We start from the raw sequence: 12,708 nt of genomic DNA on the forward strand, positions 1-12,708 counted from the left end.
TGTATATATATTTAAATCTTAGTTGAAAATAATTTAGATGTGTGAATATTTATATGTCTGAGACCTTATTCTGTTCCTTTGATCTTTCTACCTGTCTTTGTAACACACAGTTTATGTTACAATAATTTGGCAATATTCTTATAGTAATAACAAATACAGGATTCACAAGTAGTCTTTTCCAACGTTGCCATAATGACTAAGAGTTCTTTTTTATTTGTATATTTTGTTTTATATTTAAGTGAATAAACGGATCTTGATAGTAATTTCTCAAACTCTGTAGATAGCTTTGGGCTATACAGCCATTTTTATAATATTTATCTTCCAATCCCTGAATACAGGATATCTTTATAATTATTTAAGTCTTCTTTAATTTTTTTTTCAGATAATACTGTGCTTTTTCATTTGCAAGTCTATCATCTACTTAGGTACATTTATTTATGTGTTTTTATTCTGTGAATGAGAGTCAGTGTATTTTTCTGATTGTTAATAAATAGAAAAATAGTTGCTTTAAATATGATTTTTTACGGTTTGCAATTTTGTTGAATTTACTTAATAATTTAATAGAACTTGGGAGAAACCTTTAGTTCTTAAGAAACTATCATTTTGAAACAAAGATATTATTTCTAACTTTTAAATCTATACTTTTGTTATTCTTCCTCTAATTTAATTGTTCAAGGTGTGTTATTTAATACTGTATAAACACAAAGAAAGAAATGGAGATCTTTACATTATTATTTACCTTAAATGAAAAAAATACCCTTTTCCTCTTACATTTAATACTATCTATACATTTTTTCTATTAATTAACTTTAAAGTGACCAGAAAATTTTTAATATATTTAATCTGTGGAGGGTATTCATTTCAAAAAGATGCTGTCTTTTAACTTTTATTTAATACAGTTTAAAGGATTACATGATCTTTACTCTCATTATGTAAAAAATAAATGTAGCATATTGCTACTTGCTTTTCTTTTGTAGAATTATTAATAACTACTAGAGCCGGATACTTCTGTGCCATGGTACATGGTCTTTTATTCTGTACTCTTGCATTCTTTTCTCTAGTATGCTGTGAGATTTTGCATTCATTTTGTTGCAAATATTGGCCCTTGGTTTCTTTTCTTCCTCTGCTTCCTGTGTATTGTATGGATTTAAAAGTAGGGCAACTGTAAATGCCTGTAATGAGTAGAGGATGTCTCTTAACTTTAAATTTCTTAAAAGATGAAGGAATGTTAGTATTTATTTTTGTAAGTGTTCAGTAGACTTATTCAATGAAAACACCCAAATCTAGGGTCTTTTATAGATGTGTGTGTGTGTTTGTGTGTGTGTGTGTGTTCTTATATTTATTGTGTATAATTGAAAATATGAAACAGGATGTTTTGGTATATGCACACCAGTGGACACTGATTACCAAAAGCCAATAATTAATGTGTCCATGTATTAAATTGTATATTTTCTGCTTTCATTTGTGGCAACAATGTTTACAATCTAATCAGAGGGGAATTTGCAATAGTACACCATGTTATCATGGACTATAGGGCATAGTGCTATACAATGCATTGTCCCTTCTGTGTATCTGTATATGATGGGAGTATCTGGGACCTCTTGAAACTGAAAAGCTTCTGTAAAGCAAAGGATACCATCAATAGAATAAAACTGCAGTCTACAAATTGCAAAAATCTCCACCAATCCTACATCTGACAAAGGGCTAATATCTAGAATATATAAAGATCTCGAGATCCACAAGCATGGGGGATCTTTCTTTCTTCTAAATTTTCTGCAGGTTCTTTCTTCAAAGATTTGAAGTTCTTTCATACAGGTCTTTCACTTGCTTTGTTAGAGTTACACCAAGATGTTTTATATTATTTGTTGCTTTTATGAAAAGTGGTTTTTATTTCCTAATTTTTTGCTTTGTCTTTTTATTGCTTGTGTAAAGGAGAGCTACTACTTTTTTGAGTAAATTTTGTATCCAGACACTTGGCTGAAAATGTTTATCAGCTACTGGAGTTCTCTGGTAGAATCTTGGAGGTCACTTGTGTATACTATCATATCATCTGCAAATAGCAATACTTTGACTTCTTCTCTTCCAATTTCTTTCTTCTTGATCTCCTTTACTTGTCTTATTGCTCTAGCTAGAACTTCAAGTACTATAATATTAAAGAAACATGGTGAGAGTAGCCAACTTTGTCTTGTCCTGGATTTAAGCTTCTCTCCATTTAACTTGATGTTGTCTATTGGCTTGCTGTACAATGCCTTTATTGTGTTTAAGTATCTGCCTTGAATTCCTGATTTCTCCAAGACTTTAAAAATGAAGAGGTGTTGGATTTTGTCAAAGGCCTTTACAGTATCTAATGATATGATCATGGTTGGTTTTTTTTTTTCTTTCATTTTGCTTATATAGTAGATTACATTGATGGATTATTATTATTATTTTCTTATCAATCTAATCTTCTCTTCTCTCTGTTTTCCTCTCTGGATGTGTGAAACACATGTAGGGGCCAGAGGAAACTGTCAGCTGTTACAAGTGAGGTTTGGTTGGTTTTCTCTCACTTGCCTGGAACTGGCCATGTAAATTAGACTCACTGAGCCCCAGGGATCTTCGTGTTTCTGCCTCCCAGATCAAACTCAAGGTTTTCAAAGAAAGCACTTTACTGACTAAACTTTTTCCTTCACAGCCCTTAATTATATTTTCTTGGCCAGAACCTTTTCATTTCAGTATTTTCTAACTGGGATTCTGTACCCATCTCCCTTTCTTCCTTTTGTCTCTGCACTATCCTCATACACATTGCACTTGCCACAGCAAACTGATCTTTCTGAGACCCATTTGGACTTTCTGCCTTTAGCTTCCAGTTAGGTTCAGCTAGTGAGAGCCATCTGCTAGAGTAGAGGACCAGAGGAGAGTCTGTTTTCTAGGCTCTGGCTTGATAGTGGTTACCTGGCTAACTGCAGAATGCCAGGGCTGCTGCATCTCTCTGCCCACCACTTTATGCACTGTTTCTCTTGTGTTCCAGTCAAAAGCTACAGTCCTTGTCCTGTGGCTTTCCCACTTGACAGTCAACAGTGCTCCACTATTCCTTGTTGGTGGTTATAAAATAGTTCACACTTTTGTAGTCAGTCCCTTTTGTTCCCTGCATACTGGCCTGAGTCCTCATATATATGTTGGTGTGGTGCTAGGAGTCAGGCCCTCAGATGTGGGATAAAGCCTAATGTCCTCAAAAGGATGTCACTGTCTCTTTTCAGTTTGCTGTTTCTTGTTAGCAGCAGCATTGGGCCTCAGAGGTACATGACCCTCTCTTCTGTTGTCTTATACCAGACAGAGGTTTTAGGAATATATTGGTCAGATACCATCATGCAGAAGGTGAATTATTGGATGATAGACTCTTAGCTCTCTTCCTATCACATCTGAAAGTCCTAGGCATTTCATCTTTAAAAAAAAGTCCTTCATCCATTCTGTAGGAGTAGTTCAGCTCTAGAAGAGACTGCTCAAGCTATTCAAAGTGGATGTTGTCTCATAACTCCAAATGACTCGTCCCCCCCCCAATTCTGTTGTGTCTCATCCATAAAGACCATCCATGCGAGCTAGAAATAGAAATCGTCCTTGAATGATCCATCTTCTAATGCTAAATATTGCAGCTATGACCACACGCCCACTGTCCTCACTTAACAGGGAATAGGTTAGCATCCATCTTCACCATGACGATTCTGTGATAAAAAAGGATTGTACTTCTTTTTGTGTGTGTGTTTTGTGTTTTGGTTTTTGAGAGTGGGTTTCTCTGTGTACCTTTGGCTGTCCTGGAATGATTTTGTAGACCAGTCCAGCCATGAACTTAAAGAGATCCACCTGCCTCTGCCTTCTGAATGCTGAGATCAGAAGTGTGTGTCACAATGACTGGCTTGGCTTGTACTTCTTTTTTTATTTTTTTATTTAACTTTTATTAATTACACTTTACTCACTTTGTATCCCCCCATAAGGCCCTCTCTCCTCCCCTCCCGATCCTACCCTTTCTCTCCCTTCTTCATGCATGCCTCTCAACAAGTCCACTGATAGGGGAGGTCCTCCTCTCCTTCTTTCTGATCTTAGTCTATCAGTTCTCATCAAAAGTGGCTGCATTGTCATCTTCTGTGGCCTGGTAAGGCTGATCCCCCCTCAGGGGGAGGTGATCAAAGAGCAGGCCAATCAGAATTTGCCAGAGGCAGTCCCTCTTCCAATTACTATGGAAACCACTTGGACACTGAACTGCCATGGGCTACATCTGTGCAGGGGTTCTAGGTTATCTCCATGAATAGTCCTTGGTTGGAGTATGAGTCTCTGGGAAGTTCCCTGTGTTCAAATTTTCTGATTCTGTTGCTCTCATTGTGGAGTTCCTGAACTCTCCAGCTCTTACTATTTCCCACTTCTTAATAACATTCCATTCACTCTGCCTGACAGTTGGCCATCAGGCTCAGCATCTGCTTTGATAGTCTGCAGGGCAGAGCCTTTCAGAGGCCTTCTGTGGCAGGTTCTTAGGTTGTTTCCTGTTTTCTTCCTCTTCTGATGTCCATCCTCTTTGCCTTTCGGGATGTGGATTGAGCGTTTTAGTCAGGGTCCTCTGTCTTGCTTAGTTTCTTTAGATGTACAGATTTAGTGGGTTTGTCCTATGTTGTATGTTTATATGAGTGAGTATATACCTTGTGTGTCTTTTTGCTTCTGGGACAACTCACTCAGGATGATCCTTTCTAGGTCCCACCATTTACTTGCAAATTTCATCATTTCCTTATTTTTCATTGCTGAGTAATACTCCATTGTATAGATGTACCAAAATTTCTGCATCCATTCTTCAGTTGAGGATCATCTGGGCTGTTTCCAGCTTCTGGCTATTACAAATAAAGCTGCTACAAACATGGTTGAGCAAATGTCCTTTTTCTGTACTTGAGCCTCTTTTGGGTATATGCTTAGAAGTGGTATAGCAGGATCTTGAGGAAGTGCTATTCCTAGTTGTCTGAGAAAGTGCCAGATTGATTTCCAGAGTGGTTGTACAAGTTTATATTCCCACCAGCAGTGGAGAAGGGTTCCCCTTTCTCCACAACCTCTCCAGCATGTGTTGTCACTTGAGTTTTTCATCTTGGCCATTCTGATGGGTGTAAGGTGAAATCTCAGGGTTGTTTTGATTTGCATTTTCCTAATGGCTAATGAGGTTGAGCATTTCTTTAAGTGTTTCTCTGCCATTCGATATTCCTCTACAGAGAATTCTCTGTTTAGCTCTGTTCCCCATTTTTTAAGTGGATTACTTGGTTTGCTGCTTTTCAGCTTCTTTAGTTCTTTTTATATACTGGATATTAGCCTTCTGTTAGATAAAGGGTTTGTGAAGGTTCTTTCCCAATATGTAGGCAGTCACTTTGTTTTGATGACAATGTTCTTTGCTTTACAGAAGCTTTTCAGTTTCATGAGGTCCCAGTTATTGATTGTTGCTCATAGAGCCTGTACTGTTGGTGCTCTGTTCAGGAAGTTTCCTCCTGTACCAATGAGTTCCAGGGTATTCCCCATTTTTTTAAGCTGATTTAATATATCTGGTTTTATGCTGAGGTCTTTAATCCACTTGGACTTCAGTTTTGTGCAGTTTGATAAGTATGGATCTATTTTCATTTTTCTACATATACACATCCAGTTGGACCAGCACCATTTGTTGAAGATGCTGTCTTTTGTCCATTGTATGGCTTTGGCATCTTTGTCAAAGATCAGGTATCCATAAGTGTGTGGGTTTATTTCTGGGTCTTCTATTCAGTTCCATTGATCCACCATTCTGTTTCTATGCCAGTACCAAGCAGTTTTTAAAACTGTTGTTCTATAGTACAACTTAAGATCAGAGATGGATATACCATCAGAAAATCTTTTATTGTAGAGGATTTTTTTTTCCGCAATTCTGGGTTTCTTGTTATTATATGAAGTTGAGAATTTTCTTTCCAGGTCTGTAAGGATTGTGTTAGTAATTTGATGGGAATTGCATTGAATCTGTAGATTGCTTTTGGTAAGATGGCCATTTTTACTATGTTAACCCTGCCAAGCCATGAGCATGGGAGATATTTCTTTCCATCTTCTGATATCTTCTTCTAATTCTTTCTTCAGACACTTGAAATTTTTTTCATACAAGTGTTTGAATTGCTTGTTTAGAGTCACACCAAGGTATTTTATGTCATTGTGGATATTGTGAAGGGTATTGTTTCCCTAATTTCTTTCTCAGCACTTGGGTTTTGTTGTTGTTGTTGTTGTTATTTTCTTTTTTAAATTTTTTATTTAACTTTTATTAATTACACTTTATTCATTTTCTATCCCCCCATAAGCCCTCCCTCCTCCCCTCCCGGTCGCACCCTCCCCCCAAATTCTGCATGCATGCCCCTCCCCAAGTAAACTTATAGGGGAAGTCCTTCTCTCCTTCTTTCTTATCTTAGTATATCAGTTTGCATCAGAAGTGGCTGCATTGTCAGGGTTCTAGATTATCTCCATGAATAGTCCTTGGTTGGAGTATGAGTCTCTGGGAAGTTCCCTGTGTTCAAATTTTCTGGTTCTGTTGCTCTCATTGTGGAGTTTCTGTCCTCTCCAGCTCTTGCTATTTCCCACTTCTTACATAAAATTCCATTCACTCTTCCCGCCAGTTGGCCATCAGGCTCAGCATCTGTTTTGATAGTCTGCAGGGCAGAGGCTTTCAGAGGCCCTCTGTGGCAGGTTCTGAGGTTGTTTCCTGTTTTCTTCTTCTGGCTTTCAGAGGCCCTCTGTAACAAGTTCCTAGGTAGTTTCCTGTATTGTTTTTCTTCTGATGTACATCCTCTTTGCCTTTCAGGATGGGGAATGAACATTTTAGTTAGGGTCCTCTTTTTTGCTTAGTATGTTTAGATGTACAGATTTTAGTAGGTTTATTCTATGTTGTATGTTTATATGAGTGATTATATACCCTGTGTGTCTTTTTGCTTCTGGGACAACTCACTCAGGATGATCCTTTCCAGGTCCCACCATTTACTTGCAAATTTCATGATTTCCTTATTTTTCATTGCTGAGTAATACTCCATTGTATAGATGTACCAAAATTTCTGCATCCATTCTTCAGTTGAGGGGCATCTGGGCTGTTTCCAGCTTCTGGCTATTACAAATAAAGCAGCTAGGAACATGGTTGAGCAAATGTCCTTTTTGTGTACTTGAGCCTCTTTTGGATATATGCCTAGGGGTGGTTTGGCTGGATCTTGAGGAAGCACTATTCCTAGTTGTCTGAGAAAGTGCCAGATTGATTTCCAGAGTGGTTGTACAAGTTTATATTCCCACCAGCAGTGGAGGAGGGTTCCCCTTTCTCCACAACCTCTCCAGCATGTGTTGTCACTTGAGTTTTTCATCTTGGCCATTTTGATGGGTGTAAGGTGAAATCTCAGGGTTGTTTTGTTTTGCATTTTCCTAATGGCTAATGAGGTTGAACATTTCTTTAATTGCTTCTCTGCCATTCGATATTCCTCTACAGAGAGTTCTCTGTTTAGCTCTGTTCCCCATTTTTTAAGTGGATTACTTGGTTTGCTGTTTTTCAGCTTCTTTAGTTCTTTATATATACTGGATATGAGTCCTCTGTCAGATAAAGGTTTAGTGAAGATTCTTTCCCAATCTGTAGGCAATCGCTTTGTTTTGATGACAGTATCTTTTGCTTTACAGAAGCTTTTCAGTTTCAGGAGGTCGCATTTATTGATTTTTGCTCTCAGAGCTTATGCTGTTGGTGTTCTGTTCAGGAAGTTCTCTCCTGTACCAATGAGTTCTAGGGTATTCCCCTCCTTTTTTTTCTAGCCGATTTAATGTGTCTACTTTTATGTTGAGGTCTTTGATCCACTTGGACTTCAGTTATGTGCAGGGTGATAAGTATGGATCTATTTTCACTTTTCTACATGTAGACATCCAGTTGGACCAGCACCATTTGATGAAGATGCTATCTTGTTTCCATCATATGGTTTTGGCATCTTTGTCAAAAATCAGGTGTCCATAAGTGTGTGGGTTTCTGTCCGGGTTCTGTTCGGTTCCATTGATCCATCATTCTGTTTCTGTGCCAGTACCATGCAGTTTTTATAACTGTTGCTCTATAGTACAGCTTGAGATCAGGGATGGAGATACCTCCAGAAGATCTTTTATTGTAGAGGATTGTTTTAGCAATTCTTGGTTTCTTGTTATTCCATATGAAGTTGAGAATTTTTCTTTCCAGGTCTGTAAAGAATTGTGTTGGCAATTTGATGGGAATTGCATTAAATCTGTAGATTGCTTTTGGTAAGATGACCATTTTTACTATATTAATCCTGCCAAGCCATGAGGATGGGAGATCTTTCCATCTTCTCATATCTTCTTCTAATTCTTCATTCATAGACTTGAAATTTTTTTCATACTAGTCTTTGACTTGCTTGGTTAGGGTTACACCAAGGTAGTTTATGTCGTTTGTGGCTATTTTGAAGGGTATTATTTCTCTAATTTCTTTTTCAGCCTTTTTGTCTTTTGTATACAGGAGTGTTACTGATTTTTTTTTGTAGTTAATTTTATGCCGGGCCACTTTGCTGAAGGTGTTTATCAGCTGTAGGAATTCCCTGGTAGAGTTTTTGAAGTCACTCAAGTATACTATCATATCATTTGCAAATAGTGATAGTTTGACTTTTTCCTTTCCAATTTTTATCCCCTTGATCTCCTTCAACATTCTTATTGCTCTAGCAAGGACTTCCAGAACTATGTTGAAGAGATATGGAGAGAGTGAGCAGCCTTGTCTTATTCCAGATTTTAGTGGGATTTCTTTAAGTTTCTCTCCATCCAGTTTGATGTTGGCTATAGGTTTGCTGTATATTGCCTTTACTCTGCTTAGATATGTGCCTTGTATCCCTGATCTCTCCTATACTTTACACATGAATGGATGTTGGATTTTGTCAAATGCTTTTTCAGCATCTAGGGAGATTGTCCTGTTGTTTTTTTTTTTCTTTCAGTTTGTTAATATGGTGGATCACATTGATGGTTTTCCGTATATTGAGCCACCCCTGCAGACCTTGGATGAAGCCTACTTGGTCGTAGTGGATGATATCTTTGATGTGTTCTTGTATTCGGTTTGCGAGTATTTTGTTGAGTATTTTTGCATCAATGTTCATAAAGGAGATTAGCCTGAAATTCTCTTTTTTTGTTGGGTCTTTGTGAGGTTTAAGTACCAAGGTGACTGTGGCTTGGTAATGTTTCTTCTATTTCTATTTTGTGGAATAGTTTGAAGAGAATTGGAGTTAGCTCTTCTTTGATGGTCTGGTAGAATTCTGCTCTGAATCCATATGGTCCTGGGCTTTTTTTGGATGGGAGACTTTTGATGATCACTTCTATTTCCCTAGGGGATATAGGACTATTTAATTGATTTCCTTGGTCCTCATTCAGCTTTGCGAAGTGGAATCAATCAAGAAAATTGTCCATTTCATTTAGATTTTCAAATTTTGAGGCATATAGACTTTTGAAGTAAGTCCTAATGATTGTTTAAATTTCCTCAGTGTCTGTAGTTATATCCCCCTTTTTATTTATGATTTTGTTGATTTGGATGGTGTCTCTCTGTCTTCTAGTTAGCTTGGCTAAGGGTTTGTCTCTCTTATTGATCTTCTCAAAGAACCAGCTCTTGGTTTCATTGATTTATTGAACTGTTTTATTTGTTTCTAATTGATTGATTTCAGCCCTGAGTTTGATCAGTTCTAGCCATCTACTCCTTTTTGGTGTGTCTACTTATTTTTTTTTCCTAGGTTTTTTAGGTGAGCCATTAAGTTGCTTGAATGAGCTGTCTCGAATTTCTTCTTGAAGGCACTTAGTGCTATGAACTTTCTTCTTAGCACTGTTTTCATTGTGTCCCACAGTTTTGGATATGTTGTGTCTTCATTTTCTTTGAGTTCTAGGAAGACTTTAATTTCTTTCTTTATTTCTTCCCTGACCCAGCTTTCATTTAATAGGAAATTGTTCACTTTCCGTGTGTGTATCCTTTTTGCTATTTCTGTTGTTGTTGAGGTGAGGCTTTATTCCATGGTGATCAGACAGGTTACAAGGTATTATTTCAAGCTTCTTGTATATGTTGAGGTTCGCTTTGTGGCCAACTATATGTTCTATTTTGGAGAAGGTTCCATGAGGTGCTGAGAAGAAGGTAAATTCTTTTGTGTTTGGGTGTAAGATTCTGTAAACATCTGTTAGGTCCATTTGATTCATGACCTCTGTTAGAGATATTGTTTTTTTTTGTTTGTTTGTTTGTTTAATTTCTGTTTTGTTGACCTTTCCTTTGTTGAGATTGGGTGTTGAAGTCTCCCACTATTAATGTGTGGGGATCTATGTGTGGTTTAAGTTTTATCAATGTTTCTCTCAGAAATGTGGGTGCCCTTGTTTTTGGGGCATAGATGTTCAGGATTGTGATGTCTTCTTGGTGGAATTTTCCCTTGATGAGTATGAAGTGTCCTTCCCCATCTCTTTTTATTAATTTTGGTTGAAAGTCTATTTTATCAGATATTAGAATGGCTATTCCTACTTGCTTCTTGCGTCAATTTGCTTGGAAAGCTGTCTTCCAACCCTTTACCCTCAGGTAATGTCTATCTTTGTGTCTTAGGTGTGTTTCTTGTATGCAACAGATTGCTGGGTTTTGTTTACGCATCCATTCTGTTAGTCTGTGTCTTTTTATTGGAGAATTGAGTCCATTGATGATGAGAGAGATTAGTGACCAGTGGCTGTTAGATCCTTTGAATTCAATGTTGGCTGTGGTCATAAGGTTGTGTGCTTTCTTGCTTTTTGTTTTACTGTAGTGAGGTTAGTTATTTCCTCTGTTTTCTTGAAAGTAGCTAGTTTTTGGATTGTATTTTCCTTTTAGTGTCTTCTATAACACTGGATTTGTTTGTAGGTACTGTTGAAATTTGTTTTTGTCATTGAATATATTGTTTTCTCTGTTTATGAGCATTGAGAGTTGTGCAGGGTATAATAGCCTTGGCTGACATCTGTGTTCTCTTAAGGTCTGCATGATATCTGTCCAGGCACTTCTGGCTTTCATAGTCTCTGTTGAAAAGTCAGGTGTATATACTGGATATTAGTCCTCTGTCAGATAAAGGGTTAGTGAAGATTCTTTCCCAATCTGTAGGCAGTCGTTTTGTTTTGATGACGGTATCCTTTGCTTTACAGAAACTTTTCAGTTTCATGAGGTCCCATGTATTGATTGTTGCTCTTAGAGCCTGTGCTGTTGGTGTTCTGTTCAGGAAGTTGTCTCCTGTGCCAATGAGTTCAAGGCTGTTCCCCACTTTTTTTTCCAATTGATTTAGGGTATCTGGTTTTATGTTGAGGTCCTTGATCCACTTTGACTTTAGTTTTGTGCAGGGTGATAAATATGGATCTATTTTCATTTTTCTGCGTGTAGACATCCAGTGGGTCCAGCACCATTTGTTGAAGATGCTGTCTTTTTTCCATTGAATGGAATTGGCTTTTTTGTCGAATATCGAGTATTCATAGGTGTGTGGTTTTATTTCTGGGTCTTCTATGCGGTTCCATTGATCCTCCTTTCTGTTTCTATGCCAATACCATGCAGTTTTTTTTACTGTTGCCCTGTAGTACAGCTTGAGATCAGGAATGGAGATACCTCCAGATGATCTGTTGTTGTACAGGATCGTTTTGGAGATTCTGGGTTTTTTGTTTCTCCATATGAAGCTGAGAATCTTTTTTTCAAGGTCTGTAAAGAATTGAGTTGGTATTTTGATGGGAATTGCATTGAATCTGTAGATTGCTTTTGGCAGTATGGCTGAAAAGCAGCAATCCAAGTAATCCAATTAAAAAATGGGGAACAGAGCTAAACAGAGAATTCTCGACAGAGGAATATCGAATGGCAGAAAAACACTTAAAGAAATGCTCATCCTCATTAGCCATGAGGGAAATGCAAATCAAAACAACCCTGAGATATCACCTTACACCCATCAGAATGGCCAAGATGAAAAACTCAAGCGATAACACATGCTGGAGAGGGTGTGGAGAAAGGGGAACCCTCCTCCACTGCTGGTGGGAATGTAAACTGGTACAACCACTCTGGAAAGCTATCTGGTGCTTTCTAAGACAACTAGGAATAGTGCTTCCTCCAGACCCAGCTATACCACTGCTAGGTATATACCCAAAGTTTGTTCAAGTATACAAAAAGGACACTTGCTCAACCATGTTTATAGCAGCTCTATTTGTAATAGCCAGAACCTGGAAACAACCCAGATGTCCATCAACGGTGGAATGGGTACAGAAATTGTGGTATTTTTATACAATGGAATACTACTCAGCAATCAAAAAGGAGGAAATCATGAAATTTGCAGCAAATGGTGGGATCTAGAAAAGATCATTCTGAGTGAAATATCCCAGAAGGAGAAAGACAACCATGGGATATACTCACTTATATAGACCTATAAGATATGATAAACAGAATGAAATCTATACACCTAAAAAGATAATCAATTGAGCGGGCATGGGGTAAGATAATCAATCCTCATTTAGAAAGACAGATGGGAGGGATGTGCATTGAAGGTATGACAGGAGTCTACTGAGCGCATCTGAAAGACTCTAACTAGCAGAGTTTTCAAAGCAAAGACTCATGACCAAACCTTTGGCTGAGTACAGGGAATCATAAGAAAGAAGGGGAGTTAGTCTGATGGGGAAAGGATAGGAGCTCCACAAGGACCAAATATATCAGTCTCTTTTCTGAGACTGACA

This window comes from Meriones unguiculatus, chromosome 3 (assembly GCF_030254825.1).
Source record: "Meriones unguiculatus strain TT.TT164.6M chromosome 3, Bangor_MerUng_6.1, whole genome shotgun sequence".
NCBI lineage: Eukaryota > Metazoa > Chordata > Mammalia > Rodentia > Muridae > Meriones > Meriones unguiculatus.